General features: G+C 52.1%; 1 protein-coding gene and 10 non-coding genes across 27 annotated transcripts in view; all 11 read right to left on the reverse strand.

Annotated features, from left to right (window-relative positions):
* The window catches only part of LOC119619277 (uncharacterized), a 146305-nt gene that overhangs the window by 101127 nt on the left and 24563 nt on the right, over window positions 1-20615 (reverse strand). For all 17 annotated transcript variants that reach the window (XR_012091411.1, XR_012091413.1, XR_012091412.1 and 14 more), the window contains 10 exons: window positions 20322-20461; window positions 17642-17781; window positions 15004-15136; window positions 12216-12356; window positions 9579-9703; window positions 6882-7021; window positions 4250-4380; window positions 3405-3672; window positions 1594-1725; window positions 485-616 (listed from right to left, as the gene is read on the reverse strand). The gene's annotated coding sequence lies outside the window, so the exon portion shown is untranslated. The remainder of the gene's footprint in view (window positions 1-484; window positions 617-1593; window positions 1726-3404; window positions 3673-4249; window positions 4381-6881; window positions 7022-9578; window positions 9704-12215; window positions 12357-15003; window positions 15137-17641; window positions 17782-20321; window positions 20462-20615) is intronic.
* Window positions 335-424, reverse strand: LOC119619476 (small nucleolar RNA SNORD116). The gene has a single exon (XR_005235949.1). It is a non-coding gene; the product is annotated as a small nucleolar RNA SNORD116 (small nucleolar RNA).
* LOC119619478 (small nucleolar RNA SNORD116) lies at window positions 1440-1531 on the reverse strand. The gene has a single exon (XR_005235951.1). It is a non-coding gene; the product is annotated as a small nucleolar RNA SNORD116 (small nucleolar RNA).
* On the reverse strand, window positions 3250-3342 carry LOC119619496 (small nucleolar RNA SNORD116). Its single transcript, XR_005235967.1, has one exon. It is a non-coding gene; the product is annotated as a small nucleolar RNA SNORD116 (small nucleolar RNA).
* Window positions 3918-4012, reverse strand: LOC119619481 (small nucleolar RNA SNORD116). Its single transcript, XR_005235954.2, has one exon. It is a non-coding gene; the product is annotated as a small nucleolar RNA SNORD116 (small nucleolar RNA).
* Window positions 6618-6712, reverse strand: LOC119619477 (small nucleolar RNA SNORD116). Its single transcript, XR_005235950.1, has one exon. It is a non-coding gene; the product is annotated as a small nucleolar RNA SNORD116 (small nucleolar RNA).
* On the reverse strand, window positions 9236-9330 carry LOC119619486 (small nucleolar RNA SNORD116). The gene has a single exon (XR_005235959.2). It is a non-coding gene; the product is annotated as a small nucleolar RNA SNORD116 (small nucleolar RNA).
* Window positions 11952-12046, reverse strand: LOC119619479 (small nucleolar RNA SNORD116). Its single transcript, XR_005235952.1, has one exon. It is a non-coding gene; the product is annotated as a small nucleolar RNA SNORD116 (small nucleolar RNA).
* Window positions 14663-14757, reverse strand: LOC119619484 (small nucleolar RNA SNORD116). Its single transcript, XR_005235957.1, has one exon. It is a non-coding gene; the product is annotated as a small nucleolar RNA SNORD116 (small nucleolar RNA).
* On the reverse strand, window positions 17420-17514 carry LOC119619482 (small nucleolar RNA SNORD116). The gene has a single exon (XR_005235955.2). It is a non-coding gene; the product is annotated as a small nucleolar RNA SNORD116 (small nucleolar RNA).
* LOC119619487 (small nucleolar RNA SNORD116) lies at window positions 19990-20084 on the reverse strand. Its single transcript, XR_005235960.1, has one exon. It is a non-coding gene; the product is annotated as a small nucleolar RNA SNORD116 (small nucleolar RNA).

The following is a 20615-nucleotide window of genomic DNA, read 5'->3' on the forward strand; positions in this document are numbered from 1 at the left end:
GTCCAGGAATGATGTGCTCTCTCCCCACAGGAAAGCAATGGTATTCCTGTGTGAGGGGGGAGGTGACGAATCAAAAGGGTATGAATCAAGGACACATGTAGCCATGCACAGGGAGGCTATTGGCTACTGCTTCCTGTGCCACCTGCAGCTTCAAGTTCTGCAGCTTCCTCTTAGAGGAAATTCCTTCAACCAAGTTGTCTCTTAGCTACAGAAGTCAGAAAAGCCCAGACACTCGCGTTTGCCCAAAGAGGACCACATCCTAAGCCAGGGTGTAGGCCATGTCAACAAACAGATGTTGGCCCCCTCTCCCTGCCCTCCAGTGTAGCAGTGTGCTGGACCTCAGTTTGACGAGGATGACGGCACAGAGTTTTCACTCATTTTGTTCAGCTTTCCAAGGAATGTATGTGGAAGTCATCATCGATCCAGGCACAATTTTTGTTTCTGCAAATGAGGAAAATCAGGGCTTTGGGAAGGACTTGCTTACATTCATGAAGGATCCAAAAGCCTCTGAAGGAGTCCATGCCACGTGTCAAGGGGCTACCTGGCATCTCCAAGGATCACATGAGAGGATGATCATCCCTCGCAGACACAGGCCCTCCTTCCATGCCAACACCACCTGGGAGGTACAGATGAAACATGGGCATGCTTGAGAAAGGCAGACATGTGCAGAGGTCATGAGGGACATGCCATCTGGCCCCCTGAAGTAATCTGCAATCTGCCTGTCTCTGGCTTCATCTGTTTATGGACGCAGAAATGCACAGATACGGGAATGCACGTCTAGATCCTGGGAGCCCATGGAGTACATAATCCCACTAGAGAGAACTGATGTAAAGTGTCCCTTTAAACACCCGTGCACACCTGTAATGTTGATCACAAAAGCCTCGGGGATCTGCACCCCAACGAGGAAGCCTTTGACCTACACCAGATTTGAGATAAGCCAGAGACTCATTGCCTATCAGCCCCAGCTTAGGGCAGGAGGCCAACTGTATGTCTTCATAACACACAGGATACAACAGAGCCACCCTGGCCTGGGTGTGTAGCATCCAGGTGACCACAAATCCATGTATGTAGACAGGGATAAAAATGAGGCAAAAGTGTGGTCTTTTCCTCTCTTCCCAATGAGAAGGACCTGCCTTCCTCCTGATGATGAGAGAACCAAAAACTAAGACTCAAGGACAAACTAAGGGGTGCAGAGCCTAAGTCCTTTGTGCCACCTGCACATTCACCTAGTCCTGAACACTGTGTATGTGCTACCCTGGCCTCACTAAGAGATATCCGTCACACAAGGACTCTCCTGTCCATGGGAGCTCCCACTCCCCTGGGGCTACCCCTTGCCAAAAGAGAACCCCATCCTAAGCCTGGACAGACCCTTTGGTGCAACCCATGTCAATGAGTGAGAGGTGGAACTCTGTCTCTAGCCCCTGTTGAAGCAGTGTGCTAGACCTCAGTTTGAAGAGGATGATGGTATAAAGTTTTCACTCATTTTGTTTAGCTTTCCAAGGAATGCATGTGTGGAAGTCATCACTGATCCATGCACAGTTCTCATACCTGCAAAAATGAAACATTAGGATCCTTTGAAAAACCAATACTTACCGTCCTGAGGTGTCCACCAGCCGGAAGGAGACCATGACACACATGTTTACAGGCACTTCACCATCTCCAAAAATCTCCCAAGATCAAGATCGTCCCTTGTGGTCACTGGCCTTCCTTTCATACCAACGCCACCTAAGAAGTGCAGGAGCAAAACATGTGTGCTTGAGAAAGGCAGTGAGGTGCATAGGTGGCAAGGGTCATGTCATTTGTCCTGCTGTGGAGTAATCTGTATCTACCTCTCATGGGCTCCCCCTCTTTCTGCACACAAGCATGGGTTTGCCCAAACATGAAGGTAGGAGGCTGGCATGAGTTTTGAAGGCACCATCAACTAGAGAACACTAAGCATGAAGAACACTCTCAACACCACTCGTAACAACTCCAAATCAAAAACCCTTCTCTGGGCCATCAGACAAGACAAAGGCCATGGTGATACTTCAGTGGGGAGAGTTTGGAGGGGAAACCTCTTCCTATGCAAAGGTCAACTTTTCTTTGGCCTTGAGGCATTGTCACCTCTGAGGTCCTTCACACTCTTCTGATCCGGACACATGTAAAAATCACAAATCAACCTCTGTGTGCACTACACAGGTACAGCTCAGGGACCCAGAGAAGCACCAGGCATTCTGAATCCTACACGACTTCTAAGGTGCTGCAGCTAAGAAAACCAGATCTTAAGGCACTTGCTTGTGAACATAACATCAGAGTCCAAAACCTATCCATCATTGGCCTGTGGATGGTAGCCCTGTCCTACCACACAATAACTACTTCACAAAGACTGCTGTGAAGAATTAGGAGGAATTTAAAAACACCCTAATATCAGAAGACACTGAGGTATATAAGTAAAGAGACCTTGACAGGTCACATTTCCGAGTAGAAGTCACCACGACATAAGGAAGGACACACTCTTATAAACCCCCAATGCATCAAGATGTCTGAGTGGTTCAGAGGCAAATGACATCAGGCTCTCCCAAGCAAACCATCCTGAGGACACCATGAAATGGACGGTGGGCACCCTGCAATGTCCGAAAGAGCCTCACAGTCATCACTCCATGACCCACATGGAATGATGCCAGGTAAAGGCACGCACAGGCCTCTCCCTTTCCCACAGCCACTACCCTTCTTGGGCCATGGAATTTGGAATTCTTCTCATAGATGTACAAGTTCACTGTGGAGAGCTTCTCCAGGCTCCTTTCCAGAGAGCAAATCAGCATCACCACTGGCTTTAAGATGGCCACCCCTTGATGCTACACAAACACCATAGGAAGTCCCATGTCCCCGACCGCAGATGAAAGAGGAGCTGAAGAAGTGCTCAGGAATGGCACCGTGCTGTCTCCTCATGTGGAAGAAACTGTCTTCTTCTGGGGGGTGATGAACCCAAGAGGTATGAATCAAGGACAGACCCAGCCATGCAGAGGTGGGCAACTGGATACTGCCCTCCTCTGGCACCTGCAGGTTTACCTTCTCCTGCACACTGACAGGATGCTACCCCACCTTCTCACAGGGAAGTCCTTCAGCAAACATATCTCTCAGCCAGGGGAGTACAAAATACTCAACTACTCAACTTCACTGAAAGTCAACTACATCCTAAGCTCTGGTGCAGACCATGACAACAAACAGATGTTGGCCCCCTAAACCTAGGCCCTGATGGAGAAGCGTGCTGGACCTCAGTTTGATGAGGATGATGGTACTGAGTTTTCGCTCATTTTGTTCACCTTTCCAAAAAAAATGTATATATGGAAGCATCATCAATCTACACACAGTTTTCATTCCTGCAAGTGAGAAAAATCAGAATGCTTTCAGAAGAAATCACTTACATTCAGGAGAAATCCAAAAGCCTCCAAAGGAGCCCACACCATGTGTATCCAGGGGCCTCATGGCATCTCAAAGATCACACAAGACGAAGACCATCTTTCTTGGACAAGGGCCTTCCTTCCATGCCAATGACACTGGGAAGGTGCAGAAGAAATGAGTGTGCTTCAGAAAGACAGGTTCACAGGTCAGGAAGGCCATGTCATCTAGACTCCTGTGGTACTTATGAAATCCGCTAGTCTACGGCTTCACATATTTGTGACCAGAACCTGGCTAAAAATCAATCACAAAACAAAAATGCAAAATGTAGCATTAAGGGTGAAACCAACTTGACAGAGTAATGCTAAAAAAATTCATGGGCTACCCAAGTATGACTCTCAAATATATTTATGATAAAGAATTTTACTATGGTCAAAATGACCACAAAAATTGAATACCAATGCCTGGGTGGTGAAGTATAATGTAATATGACAAAGTTACGCGTGAACCACAATAAGCCCAAGTGGAGGCAACGTGCTGGACCTCAGTTCCGATGAGAACGACGGTATGAGTTCTCACTCATTTTGTTCAGCTTTTCCAAGGAATGCTTTTATGGGGGACTCATCATCGATCCAAGCACATTCAAAGAGCCCGTTTGACACCACAGGCTGGGTCGTGGGTGAGCCGATGACCTTAAAGACCTTAGGCACCCTGGGGAACCCAGAGCTGTGACACTGAGCAAAAGGTACAGACCATCCACTCTAGGAGAGGAACTCACCATGCCATTAGCAGCCTACCAAAAAACCACTCATTGTGGATCTTGGAAATCCCAGACACCCTCACTAAGCATGAGGGACAGAGGAATGCTTACCGTCCTGAGCCACCCACCAGCACGGGGTGCACTGTGGATAACCGAAACCAGGACTCTGCGTGGCCTTCATTACTCAGAAGAATCAACTATCTTCCTTCCAGCAGATGCCATGCCTCCCATGAAAACTGCACCTGAGTAGTGTAAAGAAATCAAATGCACGCTTGAGAAATGGGCCCATGTCCACTGGTCACCACTTCAATCCTATCCTTACCTGTGGGGACACTTGCATGCCTGCTTCTCCTTGGCCTAGACGATTGACCTCCATCTCCATGAATGTATCTTACCTGTGTCACTCTGGACATATAGGAAGTGTGTGTGGCTGGAATGACCTCATGTGCCCATTGCTGCATGTATTTCCCTGTGGCTATGCACACATACACGTGTGTTTGTATCTCCCAACACTGCAATGGGTGGTTATAGTCTGCAGCTTCCAGACCTGATCCCCCACAAACCAAAGGCTCAAGACCAAGGCCTTCAATCAGTAGGATGTGAACTCTGACCTCAAAGCCATGTGGAAATAGGCCTGAGGTCCCTTGTGTAAGAGCCACCACACCCCTGGCGTGAGTACACGCTACTCCTCACAGGGCATCTGATGTTGGGACCAGACACTGTCTCTTGCTGCACTCCCAGGTAAGGCACACCTGGCAGAAAACCAACCAAAACCTGCGCTGGAAGGCACCTTCCCAATGGCCAGAATGTTGCACTGCAACACAGCATCAAGGTCAGAGACAGTTTTCCCAACCTAGCCAAACGACTTCAAGACATGGGCTTCCTCCACTTCGCTCAGTCCACGTACCCACACTGTGCCCTCAGGATGCCCGAAGAGAACGGCTGCTTCTCCAAGAGGACGTCCACGCCTGATGCCCCAAGGGCCAGGTGGACAGGACACACCACCTGACACTGTCCTTGCTTGCACTGGTCACCTCACATGGCTTCCCTGCACTGACCTCAGAGGCAACGTTCCATCATGCAGCCAGCTTGACTGCATTCCCACCCACCACATTCCTACCCAGACTCCCACCCACAACAATGCCTGCAAGTCTACACCACCTCGACACCACCACCAGGTGTAGATACACCTGGCTACCAAGTGAGCTACAAGCTACAAAACCACCAATTCTTTCCAATTTTGCTAAGCCAAGCACAGCCTTTCAATGTAGCATGGCAGTCCTGGCTGCACTGTGACTTCAAACGGGCTATGGAAACTGAAACGCTTCGTCACCCCTAGGGCATAGCAGAATCCAACACTTGAATATCGCCATCATATAGTGGTATGGTTGCATCCTAAGTTAAATGATTCTCTGTGGCAACACCCCTGGGATTGCACATATATTGCCTGGAATCTGGAATACACAGAGACCTCCATGAACAGCCCCAAGTGTGACTACAGCCCACGGCGGAGGCCCGGGCCAGAGCCAGGGCCAGGGCCAGGGCACATTCCCTCTCGATGTCTTTGGGATAGAAGCTGCTTTCAAAGCAGGAAAGATAATCCAGAGCACTATTTGTTCACACGAGCTGGAGCAGGTGGGGCCACCCAGCAATGGCGGGCCAAGAAACTATTTCCAGGAAGATGTGCACAAGAGTGGAACCCACTACTCTGCTGTGAAGACTAGAAATGACCCAGGGCTGCAGGTGCCAGCCTGATCCTCATGCTCACTGTGACCTGCCCTCAAAGACCCCTGCTGGCTGAACTGTCATCCACCAGAGAAATCCATGGAAAGCACATCACTACCAATTGACAATCCCAGACCACTGATGACACACACGTCCACGAGAGCCCTCTACCATGTTTTCTCTGGAATACCTTCCCACCCAGGCCTCTGCCATCACACCACAAGCATCTCATAGCTCAGGAGGCAAAGAAATCCCTGCCGGGGAGGCCCTGTGACCAACCCTGGAAGGAGAGCCAAAGAGGCTTTGGCCATCTGCTGGGACACCCATTGCTCTGTGCTCTTCCCCACCACCCCGGAACTCCCTCGTCCTCAGGTAACTGGAAATCAAAACAAAGATCTGCCTGAGGCATGCACCTCATGCTCTCCTCGGCAAAAAAAAACTAAGACCTGGTCCTCTGTTCGGTGACGCCTGCCACAAGATCTGGGTCTCCGTTCCTGGGAGCTCACCAAGCTGAGGCCAGCTGAGCACTCCCCGAGGCCTGCACAATTTCTGCACTCTTCCATAGCAGCCACACCATAACAAAGCAGACGATTCGCCCATGACTCTCTCACCCATCTACAACGCACTGAGGGAATGTTCCTAACCTCTGTGTGATGGGAGACTTTGGCCTGTGGATGCCCTTGGTGGTGGAACCTGTGAAAATCAGTGGAAGCTGTCCCTCGCTCCTACAGTCCCCGGCAGAGACAAATGTGCTGGACCTCAGTTCCGATGAGAACGACGGTATGAGTTCTCACTCATTTTGTTCAGCTTTTCCAAGGAATGTTTTTTTGGGGGACTCATCATCGATCCAAGCACATTTGAAGAGGCAGGACATTTGACACCACAGGCTGGGCAGTGGGTGAGCCAACGACCTTAAAGGCCTTGGCCGTGCCCTTAATGGGCTGAAGAACTGCTCCTTGCGGGTCTCAGAAATCCTAAAGACACCCTCACTCAGCACGCGGGACAGAGGAATGCTTACCGTCCTGAGCCATCCACCAGCACGGGGTGCACCGTGGATGCCAGGCCACACCGACTTCACGACTCCGTGGAGCCTCTGTTGCTCGTAAGCATCAACCATCTTCCTTGCAGCAGGCTGCGGGCCTTCCACGGCAACTGCCCCTGAGAAGTGTAAAGATATCACATGCATGCTTATAAAACGGGTCCAGGACCACTGGTCACCTCTTCAATGCCATTCTTGCTCACAGGGCAACTCACACACCTACTTTTCATTGACTGACCTTCATTACCATGATTGACCTTCAGTACCATGAACATACCTGACGCATGTCATTCTGTGGACACCTAGGAAGCATGTGTGACTCAAAGGACAGCATGTGCCCACTGCTGAATCTATTTGCCTGTGGCTGTGCATGTCTATGTGTGTATGTGTGTGAGAGAGTGAGTGTGTGTGTATATGTGTCTCCCTCAGGCACATGTGTTTCCGAACACCACAAGGGGCGGTCATAGTCTGCAGCTTCCAGACCTGAACCTCCCTGCAACCCAAAGATCAAGACCCAGGGCTTCCATCAGTAGGATGTGAACTTTGACCTCGCGACCATGCGGACACAGGCCCAAAGTCCCTTGACTAACAGCCACCAAGCCTGGCACGAGCACACATTCCTCCTCATGGGGCATCTGATGTCATGACCAGACACTCTCTGGCTGCCCTCTCAGGTTGAGGTGCACCTGGCAGAAAACCAACCACAACCAGCGCTGGAGGGTGCCACTGCAAAGTGCAGCACATCAGTTTGAAACTCAGTGTCAAGGCCAGAGGCGGCGGTCTTCCCAATCTAGCCAAAGAACCTCAAGACACAGGCTTCCTCTCCTCCACTCAGTCCACATGTCCGCACCATGCCCTCAGGACACCCTGAGGATGCTTTTCCAACAGGACATCTCTGCCTGACTCCCTAAGGACAAGGTTGACAGGACACAACGCCTGTCATTGTTCTTGCATCAGACACATCTACAGGGCTTCCCTGCACTGACCTCTGAGGCAACATCTGATCACACAGCCAACTTGACCACACTACTACCCACCACAATGCCTACAAATCAATGATGTCTCAACACCACGAAGTCTACATGCACGTTCCTGCTAAGTGAGCTGCAAGCCACAGAACCACCAACCTTTCCAGCTTTCCTAAGCCAACGGTGTGTCCTTTAGTGTGACATCCCTGTCCTGGCCATGCTGAGACTTCAAACCAGTTAAGGGAGCTGAAATGCTATGCCTAGGGCATAGTGGAATTCAACACTGGAACATCACCAACATGCAGAGGCATCCCAAGTCAACAGTATCTCTGTGGCAATGCCCTGGGACTGTATACGCATTGCCCGGAATGAACACAGACCTCCATGGACAGTCCCACACAACTGGAAACCACTGGAGAATCCCGGGCCAAGGCTACGGCACATTCCTTCTGGATGCCTTCAGGATGGAAATTGCTTTCCAAGCAGGAAAGAGGATCCTGAGCAGCGTTTGCTCACATGAGCTGCAGCAGGTGGGGCCGCCCGACAATGCAGGCCAACAGACCATTTCCAGGATGATGTGCACAACGGTGGAGCCCACTACTCTGCTGAGAAGACCAGAAGTGACCCAGGGCCACAGACACCATCCTGACACTCATTTGCCCAGAGACATGCCCTCAAAGACCTGCCCTGGCTGACCTGTCATCCACCAGAGAAATCCATGGAAAGTCCATCACCACCAAGTGACAGCCCAATGCAGCTGAAGACACACACGTCCACATGAGCCCTCCATCACCTTTTCTCTGGCGTACTGTCCTGCCCAAGCCTTGGTCACTGCACCACGGTCATCTCATGGCTAGGGATGCAAAGAAATCCATGCCAGAGGGCACCTGTGACTGACGGTGGAAAGGGGCTGAAGAGGCTTTAGCCATCTGCGCCAACAACCATTGCTCTGCGCTCTCCTCCATCACCTTGGAACTCCCCTGTCATCAGCTAATGGAAAATGAAGACCAAGGTCTACCTGAGGCCTGGGCCTCATGCTCTCCTTGGCAGGGGACCTGTGACCCAGTCCTCTGCACAAAGATACCTGCTGCGAGGTCTGAGTCTCCCTTCCTGGGAGCTCACCAGGCCAACACCAGCCACACATTCCCCTAGGTCAAAACATTTCCACCTTGGTTCCACGGCTGCCACATCACAGAAGGGCTGATCCCCCCACAACTGTCCCATCCATTTATGTCACACAGAGGGAATGTCCTAATATGCATGTGGTAGGAGACTTTCATCTGTAAATGCCCTGGGTGGTGGAACCTATGGGAAGCAGTGGAAGCTGTCCCTCGCTCCTACAGTCCCTGGGGGAGGCAATGTGCTGGACCTCAGATCCGATGAGAACGACGGTATGAGTTCTCACTCATTTTGTTCAGCTTTTCCAAGGAATGTTTTTATAGGGGATTCATCATCGATCCAAGCACATTCGAAGGGGCAGGACGTTTGACATCACAGGCTGGGCAGTGGGTGAGCCGATGACACCTTCGGCCTCCTGGAGAACCCAGAGCCACACCACTGAACAATGGGCACAGACCATTGACTCTGGGAGTGGAACTCACCATGCCATTAGTAGCCTGCTGAGAAACAGTTCTTTGCAGGTACCAGAAATTCAAAAGACACCTCTGCACACAGGGCAGAGGAATGCTTACCATCCTGAGCCACTCACCAGCATGGGGTACACCATAGATGCCAGGCCACACCAAATCAAGGACTCAAGGCAGCCTCTGTTGGTCAGAAGAATTGACCATCTTCCTTGCCAGCAAGCGGTAGACCTCTCATGACAAACTGCTGCTGAGAAGTGTAAAGAAATCAAATGCATGCTTGAGAAACGGGCCCAGGTTCACTGGTCACCACTTCAATCCCATTCTTTCTTGCAGGGAAACTTGCACGCCGGCATCTCCTTGGGCTCCATGACAGACTTCCATCTTCATGAATCTACCTGACCCACGTCACTCTGTGGACACCTAGGAAGCCCACGTGACCAGAACAATAGCACACACCCATGGGTGCATCTGTTTGCCTGTGGCTGTGCACGCCTGTGCATGTGTAGGCATGTGTAGGTGTGTCAGAGTGAGCGTGTCTGTGTGTATGTGCCTCCCTCACACACGTGCTTCCCAACAGCACAACGTGTGGTCATAGTCGGCAGCCTCCAGACCTGGAAACCATCCCAACGCCTGCAACCAAATGGCTCAGGACAGAGGCCTTCAATCAGTAGGATGTGAATTTTGACTTAGGGGTCAGATGGACATTGGCCTGAGGTCCCTTGACTAACAGCCACCATCCCTGGCACCAGCATACACTCCTCCTCATGGGGCATCTAAAGTTGTGACCAGACAATGTCTCTGGCCACCCTCCCAGGTAAGGCACACCTGGAACCAAACCAACCAAAACTCGCCCTGGAAGGCACCTTTGCAATGGCCAGCACGTTCATCTTAGACAAGGCATCAAGGGCAGAGACAGTCTTCTGAACCCAACCAAAGGACCTCAAAACACACACTTCCTCCCTCCAATCAATTTGCATGCCCACACCATGCCCTCAGGACACACGAAGGGAATGGTCACTTTTCCAACAGGACATTCCCACCTGAACCCCTGAAGACAAGGTGGACAGGACACCATCTTTCATTTTCCTTGCACTGGACACACCTACAGGGCTTTCCTGCACCAATCTCTGAGCCAACATCCCACAATGCAGTCACCTTAAAAGCACTACCACCCACCCCAGCGTCGGCAAGTCAACACCACCTCAACACCATCACCAGGTTTACATGCACACAGCTATGAAGTGAGCTGCAAGAATAGAACCACCAACCCTTTCCGACTGTCCTAAGCCAACTATGTGCCATGCCAAAGTGGCACAGCTGTCCTGGCTGCACTGTGATGTCAAACAGGCTAAGTGAGCTGAAACGCTTCACTGCGCTGAGGATGTAGCAGAATCCAATACTGGAACATCACCAACACACAAAGGTGAAGAGGCATCCCAAGTCAAGAGACCTCCAAGGCAGTGCCCCTGGTAGAGCACACGTATTGCCTGAAATGCACATGGAACTCCACGAATACACCACCTCTGACTGGACCCCATTGGAAAGTCCCAGGCCAGGGCCAGGGCACATTCCCTCTGGACGCCTTCAGGATAGAGGCTGCTTTCAAAGCGGGAAATGGGATCCAGAGCAGTATTTGCTCACACGAGCTGCAGCAGGTGGGGCCACCTGGCAATGGTGGGCTATGACACCACTTCCAGGAACATGTGCACTTCTGCTACTCTGCCAGGAAGACTGGAGTGACCCAGGACCACAGGCATCAGCCTGACCCTCGTGCTCCCTAGGACCTGCCCTTGAAGACTCCCACTGGCCAACCTGTCATCCACCAGAGAAATCCACGAAGACAGCCCATCACCACCGAATGACAGCCCAAGACCACTGATGGCATGCGTGTCCATGTGAGCCCGCTACACCTTTTCTCTGGGGTACCAGCCTCCTGCCCAGGCTTGGCCACCACACCACAAGAATCTCACAGCTCGAGAGGTGAAAAAATCTGTGCTGGGGGGCCCCTGCAATCAATCCTGAAAGGAGGGACAAAGAGGACTTGGTGTCTGCCGCAACATCCATTGCTGTGCGCCCTCCCCTATTACCCTTGGCACACCCCTGTCCTCAGCTAACCAAAGATCAAGACCAAGGACTGCCTGAGTTCTGGGCCTCATGATCTCCCTGAAAGGAGAACTGGAACATGTACCTGTTCCTCTACGCAAGGAAGCCTGCAGCGATTTCCGGGTCTCCCTTCCTGGGAGCTCACCAGGCCAAGGCCAGCCCCACATTCCCCTAAGCCTGAGACATTTCCGTCCACTTCCACGGCCTCTACTCCATCACAGAGCAGCCAATCACCCTATGACTCTCTGACCTGTGTACCTCACACGGAGGGAATGTTCCTAATGTGCATACGACAGAAGATTGTCATCTGTGAATGCCGTGGGTGGTGGAAGCTGTAGGGACTAGTAGAAGTCGTCCCTCACTACTACAAGCCCTAGAGGAAGCAATGTGCTGGACCTCAGTTCCGATGAGAACGACGGTATGAGTTCTCACTCATTTTGTTCAGCTTTTCCAAGGAATGTTTTTTTGGAGGACTCATCATCGATCCAAGCACATTTGAAGAGGTAGGACATTTGACACCACAGGCTGGGCAGTGCGTGAGCCGATAACCTTAAAGGCCTCGGCCATGCCTTTAATGGCCTGAAGAACTGCTCCCTGTGGGTCTCAGAAATCCTAAAGACACCCTCACTCAGCACACGGGACAGAGGAATGCTTACCGTCCTGAGCCATCCACCAGCACAGGGTGCACCGTGGATGCCAGGCCACACCGACTCCATGACTCAGTGGGGACTCCATTGCTCAGAAGAATTGACCATCTGCTGTGCCGGCAGGAAGTGGGCATCTAAAGGCAATTGCTCCTGAGAAGTGTAAAGAAATCAAATGCATGTTTGAGAAACAGGCCCACGGCCACTGGTCACCATGTCAATGTCATTCTTTCCCATGGGGCAACTCATATCTCTGCTTCTCCTTGGACTCTAGGACTGACCTCCATCTCCATATTCATACCACTACTCTGCTGGGAAGACCAGAAGTGACCCAGGGCCATGGACACCATCCTGACACTCACTCGCCCAGAGACATGCCCTCAAAGACCCATTCATACCTTACCTATGTCACTCCATGGACACCTACAAGTGTCTGTGGCCTAACAACTGCACACACCCATTACCGCATCTATTTGTGGCTGTGCACACATGAGTGTGCATGAGTGTGAGTGTCTCTGTGTGGATGTGTCCCCCTCATGCACATGTGTTTCCCACCACCCCAGCAGGCAGTCACAGTCTGCAGCCTCCAGACCGGAACCAACCCCACAAAACCAAAGGCTCAAGACCCAGGCCTTCAATCAACAGGATGTGAACTTTGACCTCAAGGCCATCAGGAAAGAGGTCCAAGGTCCCTTGCCTAACAGCCACTACCCCAGGCATGAACACATGCTCCTCCTCACAAAGCATCTTATGTCATGACCAGACACTGTCTCTGGCCCCTTTACCAGGTGAGGTGCACCTGATGGAAAACCAACTACAACCAGCACTGGAGGGCGCCTTCGCAATGGCCAGCACATGGCTCTGAAACACAGCATCAAGGCCAGAGGTAGTCTTCCCAACCTAGCCAAAGGACCTCAAGACACACACTTCCTTTCCTCCACTCAACCCATGTGCCCACACCATGCCCTCTGGACACCCAAAGAGAATGGCTGCATTTCCAAAAGGACGTCTCCACCTGACTCCCCAAGGACCAGGCAGACAGGACACACCGCCTGTAACATTGTCGTTGCATTGGACACACCCACAGAGTTTCCCTGCACTGACCTCTGAGACAACATCGCATCATGCAGCCAGTGTGACCACAGTACCACCCACCCCAACGCCAGCAAGTCAACACTGCATCAACAGCATCAGGTCTACGTGCATGCAGCTACTAAGTGAGCTGCAAGATGTACAATGACCAATCCTTTCCAATTTTTCTGTGCCAACTGTGTGCCCTTGAAAGTGGCATGGCTGTCCTGCCTGCTCTGTGACTTCAAACCAGCTACGGGAGCTAAAATGCTTCATCACGCCTAGGGAGTAGCGGAGTCCAACACTAGAACATCACCAGCACACAGAGGTATGGAGACATGCCAAGTCAAGAGACTCGCTGTGGCAATGCGCCTGGGATTGCAAATGCACTGCTCGGTATGCACACAGACCATGGATAGCCCCATGCATGACTGGGGCCCACATGAGAGTCCAGGGCCAGGGCCAGGGCACATTCACTCTGGACATCTTTGGGATGGAAAGCGGGAATGATACAGAGCAGTATTTGCTCACAAGAGCAGCAGCAGGTGGGGCCGCCCGACAATGCAGGCCAACAGACCATTTCCAGGAAGATGTGCACAACGGTGGAGCCCACTACTTGGCTGGGAAGACCAGAAGTGACCGAGGGCCACAGACACCATCCTGACACTCATTTGCCCAGAGACATGCCCTCAAAGACCTGCCCTGGCTGACCTGTCATCCACCAGAGAAATCCATGGAAAGCCCATCACTGCCAAATTAAAACCCAATGAAGCTGATGACACTCACATCCATGAGAGCCCTCTCTAGCACGTTTTCTCTTGGATACCATCCTGTCTACATCTTCACCACCAAAGCACACATGTCTCATGGCTCAGGAAGCAAAGAAATCTGTGCTGAGGGGACACTGTGACCAACACTGGTGGAAGAGCTGAAGAGCCATTGGCTGTCTCCCGTGGCACCCATTGCTATGCACTCTCCGTCACTGCCCTTGGCACTCCCCTGTCCTCAGCTAACCAGAAATCAAGAACAAGGTCTGCCCGAGGCCCAGGCCTTGTGCTCTCCTTGGTAGCAAAACTGAGACCTTGCCCTCTGCACAGAGACTCCAGCCATAAGGTCCAGGCCTCCCTTCCTGAAAGCTCACCAGGCTGAGGTCAGCCACACACTCCCCTAGGATCGCGACATTTCTCCCCTCTTCCATGGCTGCTGCGCCATCACAGAGCAGCCAGTGCCCCCATGAATCTCCCACTCATGTACCTCACACACAGGGAATGTTCCTATTGTGCCTGTGACATGAGACTTTCATCCGTGGACACCCTGGGTGGTGGAACCTATGGGAACCAGTGGAAGTTGTCCCTCGCTCCTACAGTCCCCGGGGGAGGCAACGTGCTGGACCTCAGATCCGATGAGAACGACGGTATGAGTTCTCACTCATTTTGTTCAGCTTTTCCAAGGAATGTTTTTTTGGGGGACTCATCATCGATCCAAGCACGTTTGAAGAGGCAGGATGTTTGACACCACAGGCTGGGCAGTGGGCGAGCTGATGACATTAAAGAACTTCGGCACCCTGGGGAAGCCAGAGCTGCACCACTGACCAACCGGCACAGACCATCCACTCTGGGAGTGGAACTCACCATGCTATCAATGGCCTGCTGAGAAACTGTTCCTTGCAGGTCTCGGAAATTCTAAAGCCACCATCTCTCATCATCACACGGGGCAGAAAAATGCTTACCGTCTTGAGCCACCCGCCAGCACGGGGTGCACAGTGGATGCCAGGCCACACGGAATCCACGTGGGCCTATGTTGCTCAGAAGCATCGACCATCTTCCCTGACAGCAGGCAGCGACCTCTCACGGCAACTGTCCCTGAGAAGTGTAAACAAATCAAATGCATGCTTGAGGAACAGGCCCAGGTTCACTGGACACTTCAATGCCATTCTTTCCCACAGAGCAACTCACACACCTGCTTCTCCTTGGCCTCCACGGCTGACCTCCATCTCCATGAATATACCTTACCCACGTCATTCTGTGGACACCTAAAAGCATGTGTGGCTAGAACCACTGCACGTGCACACTGCTGCATCTATTAGCCTATGACTGTGCCTGTGTGTGTGTGTGGGATAGAGTGTGAGTATGAGTGTGAGTGTATGAGAGAGTGTGTATGTGTGAGAATGTTAGTTGAAATGGGTGTGTGTTTGTCTCCCTAATGCACCTGTGGGTGGGTGCCAACACCACAATGGGCAGTTATAGTTTGCAGCCTCCAGACCTGATCCACCCAGCAACCTGATGGCTCAAGACGCACGCCTTCAATCAGTGGGATGTGAACTTTGACCTTGGGGCCATGTGGAAACAGGTCACAGGTCTCTCACCTAGCAGCCACCACCTCTGGCAGGAGCACAGGCTACTCTTCTTCCTCAGGGGAATGCTGATGTCATCACAAGACACTGTCTCTGACCACTCTCTTAGGTGAGGTGCAACCTGGTGCAAAACCAACCACAACCAGCTCCAGAGGGGACCTTTGCAAAGTCCAGCACATTGGTCTGAAACTCAGCATTAAGGCCAGAGGCAAGACTAGCAACGCAGCCACAGGCCCTCAAGATACACGCCTCCTCCCCTCCACTCAGTCCATGTGCCCACACTGTGCCCTCAGGACACCCAAAGAAAATGGCTGTTTTTCCAACAGGACGCCCCTACCTGAACTGCAAGGACCAGGTTGACAGGACACACCACCTGTCATCATTCTTGCATTGGACACGCCCACAGGGCATCCCTGCACTGACCTCAGAAACAATGACTCATCATGCAGCCAATCTGACCGCACTACTACCCACCCCAACACTGGCAAGTCAACACTGTATCAACACCACCCAGTCCACACGCATGTGGCTACTAAGTGAGCTGTGAGCTGTAGAAGCACCAATCCATTCCAACTTTCCTAAGCCAACCATGTGCCCTTGAAAGTAGCATGGCTGTCATGGCTGCACTGTGAATTCAAACTGGTTAAGGGAGCTAAAATGCTTCATCATGCATAGGGCATAGCGGAATCCAACACTGGAACATCGTCAACATGCAGAGGCATGGAGGCATCCCAAGTCAAGAGACTTTCTGTGGCAACACGCCGGGATTGCACACGCATTGCCCGGAATGGACATGGACCTCCATGGACAGGCCCACACGTGACTGGAGACCACAGGACGGTACTCGGCCTGGGCCAGGGCACATTCCCTCTGGACGCCTTTGGGACGGATGCTGCTTTCAAAGTGGGAAAAAAAGGATCAAGAGCAGCATTTGCTCACACAAGCTGCAGCAAGTGGGGCGCCTGGCAATGGCAGGCCAAGAGACCATTTCCAGGAAGATGTACACAACGGTGGAGCCCATAACTCTGCCAGGAAGATCGGAGTGACCCAGGGCCACAGGCAGCAGCCCAAACCTCACACACCTGGGAACTTTCCTTGAAGACCCCTGCTGCCCAATCTGTCATCCATCAGAGAAATACACAGAAAGTCCAGCACACAGACAGCCCAAGACCACTGATGACACACACCTGTCCACGTGAGCCCCCTACCACCTTTTCTCTGGAATACCAGAGAATACGTCCTACCCAGGTCTCTGCAACACCACCAGCATCTCACAGTTCAGGAGGCAAAGAAATCCATGCTGGGGTGACCCTGAGACCAATGCTGGGGGGAGGGTCAAAGAGGCTTTGGCCATCTGCTGCAACACCCATTGCTCTGCACTCTCCCCCATCACCCTTGGCACTCCCGTCCTCAGCTAACTGAAAAGCAAGATCAAGGTCTGCCTAAGGCTAGGGCCTCATACTCTCCATAGTAGGGGGACCAGGACCCTCTACTGTGTGTGAGGATGGCTGACACAAGGTCCAGGTCTCCCCTCCTGGCAGCTCACCAGGCCCAGGTCTGCCACACACTCCACTAGGCCTGCGATTTTTCTGTCCGCTTCCAAAGCCGCCACGCCATCACACAGCAGCCAGTCCCTCCACAACTCTTCTAATCGTGTACCTCACACAAAGGGAATGTTCCTAATGTGTGTGTAATGGGAGACATCTACTTGCAGACGGCCTGGGTGGTGGAACCTACAGGGACTAGTGGAAGCTGTCCCTCACTCCAATAGTCTATGCTAGAGGCAAGTGCTGGACCTCAGTTCCGATGAGAACGACGGTATGAGTTCTCACTCATTTTGTTCAGCTTTTCCAAGGAATGTTTTTATGGGGGACTCATCATTGATCCAAGCACATTTGAAGAGGCAGGATGTTTGACACCATGCCGTTAGTGGCCTTGTGAGAAACAGCTCACGGTGGGTCTTGGAAATCCAAAAGATACCCTCACTCAGCACATGGGACAGAGAAATGCTTACCGTCCTGAGCGATCCACCAGCACAAGGTGCAACCAGGAAGCCAGGCCACACTGACTCCAGGACTCTGCAGGGCCTTTGTGGCTCAAAAGAATTGACCATCTTCCTTCCAGAAGGCGGTGGGCCTCCCATGGCAACTGCCCCTGAGAAGTGTAAACAAATCAAATACACACTTGAGAAACAGGCCCAGTTCCACTGGGCAAAATTTCAGTGCCATTCGTTCATGCGTGGCAACTTGCACGTCTTCCTTCTGTTGGCCTCCATGAGTGACCTCTGTTTCCATGATTGTACCTTACTAGTGGCACTCTGCAAACACTTCGGAGCTGCGTGCGGCGCCAGAATGACCGCACACACCCATTGCTCAGTGGCCATGTGCGTGCATGTGTGTGTGTGTGTGTGTGTGTGTCTCCCTCATGCACATGTGTTTTCCAACACATGAGTTTACCAACATGGCAACATGCAGTCAGTCTGTGGCCTTCAGGCCTGAGCCCCCATCAACCGGACAATTCAAGACCAAGACCTTCAATCAACAGGATGTAAACTCTGACCTTGGGCCATGCAGACATAGGCCCAAGGTCCCTCACATAACAGCCACCATCCCTAGCCTGAGCACAAGCTCCTCCTCACAGGGTATCCGGATGTCCTGACCAGACACCATCTCTGGCAGCACTCCCAGGAAAGGTGCACCTGGCACAAAACCAATCACAACCAGCACTGGAGCATGCCTTTGCAACAGCCAGGATGTGACTCTGAAACTCGGCATCAAGGCCAGAGGCAGTCTGCCCAATCTAGGCAAACGACCTCAAGACATGGGCTTCCTCTCCTTCACTCAGTCAATGTACCTGCATCATGCCCCTCAGGACACCTGAAGGGAATGGCTGTTTTTCCCACAGGATGTCCCTGCCTAACGCACCAAGGACCAGGCAGACAGGACACATGGCCTTCCATCATCCTTGCATCAATCACACTCAAAGGCCTTCCTTGCACTGACCTCCAAGGCAACATCCCACCATGCAGCCACCTAGAGGCAGCACCATCCTCCCCAACACCTGCTAGTCAACACCATCTGACAACCACCACCAAGTCTATATGCACGTGGCTACTAAGTGAGCTGCGAGCCACAGAATGACCAATCCTTCCCAACTTTCCTAAACCATTGGCATGCCCTTCAACATGGCATGACTGTTCTGGCTGCGCTGAGACTAATGGGGTTGAAACACTTCATCACACCTAGGGCATAGCTAAATTCAACACTTGAATATCACCAACATGCAGAGGAGTGAAGGCATCTCAAGTCAAGGGACTCTCCATGGAAGGCACCTGGGATTAAATACGCATTGTTTGGAATGCACACGGCCCTCCATGGACAGCTCCAAGTGTGACGGAATCCCACAGGAGAGTTCCGAGCAAGGGCCAGGGCCAGGGCACGTTCCCTCTGAAAGTCTTCGGGATGGAAGTTGCTTTCAAAGCGGGAAGTAAGATCCACAGCAGTTATTTGCTCACACGAGCTGTAGTGTGTAGGGCTGCTCGGCAATGGTGGGCCAAGAGACCATTTCCGGGAAGATGCGCACAACGGTGGAGCCCTCTACTCTCCCAAGAAGACCGGAAGTAACCCAGGGCCACAGCATACAGCTCGACACTCATGCTCCTTGGATCTGCCCTTGAAAACACCACGGGTTGACCTGTTATCCACAAGAGAAATCCATGGAAAGCCCATCACTGCCAAATGGCAGCCCAAGAACACTGATGACACACATGTCCATGTGAGCCCTCTACCACCTTTGCTCTGAGGTACTGTCCTGCCCAGGCTCAGCCACCACACCATGGGCAACTCATGGCTCAGGAGGCAAAGAAATCCCTGCCTGGGGGTCCCTGTAACCAGCACTAGGGGAGGGCCAAAGAGGCTTTGGCTGTCTGCCACAACACCCATTGCTCTCCATTGTCCCCCATCACTTTGGCACTCCCCTCTCCTCAGATAACTGAAAATCGAGACCAAGTTCTGTCTGAGGTCTGGGCCTTTTGCTCTCCTTGGCATAAAAACAAAGACCCAGTCCTCTGCGTAGACATGCCCATCGGGAGGTCAGGGTCTCCCTTCCTGGGAGCTCACCAAGCCAAGATCAGTTGCACATGATCCTAGGTCTGCAATTCTACCCACTTCTACAGCCACCATGACATCACAGAGCAGCTGATTCCCCCATGACTCTTCTACTCGTGTTCCTCACACAGACGGAATGTTCCTATTGTGCCTGTGATGTGAGACTTTCATCCGTGGACACCCTGGGTGGTAAAACCTATGGGAACCAGTGGAAGTTGTCGCTAACTCCTACAGTCCCCAGGGGAAGCAACGTGCTGGACCTCAGATCCGATGAGAACGACGGTATGAGTTCTCACTCATTTTGTTCAGCTTTTCCAAGGAATGTTTTTATAGGGGACTCATCATCGATCCAAGCACATTCAAAGGGGCAGGACGTTTGACACCACAGGCTGGGCAGTGGGCAAGCTGATGACCTTAAAAATCTTCGGACCCCTGGGGAAGCCAGAGCCACGCCACTGAACGACACGCACAGACCGTTCACTTTAGGAGTGGAACTCACCATGCCATCAGTGGCCTGCTGAGAAACAGCTCCTTTCAGGTCTCGGAAATCCCACCCCCACTCAGCACATGGGGCAGAGGAATGCTTACCGTCCTGAGCCATCCACCAGCAGGGGGCGCACCGTGGATGCTAAGCCACACCAGCTCCAGGACTTTGGGGGCCTTTGTGGCTCAGAAGAACTGACCATGTTCGTTGCCAGCATATGGCGGGCGCCCCATGATAACTGCCCCTGAGAAGTGTAAAGAAATCAAATGCACGCTTGAGAAATGGGTCCGGGTTCACTGGTCCCTTCAACGCCACCCTTTTCCACAGAGCAACTCACATGCCCACTTCTCCTTGGCCTCCATGATGGACCTCCATCTTTATAAACATACCTGACAGTG

This window comes from Chlorocebus sabaeus, chromosome 26 (genome assembly GCF_047675955.1).
Source record: "Chlorocebus sabaeus isolate Y175 chromosome 26, mChlSab1.0.hap1, whole genome shotgun sequence".
In the NCBI taxonomy this organism is placed as follows: Eukaryota; Metazoa; Chordata; class Mammalia; order Primates; family Cercopithecidae; genus Chlorocebus; species Chlorocebus sabaeus.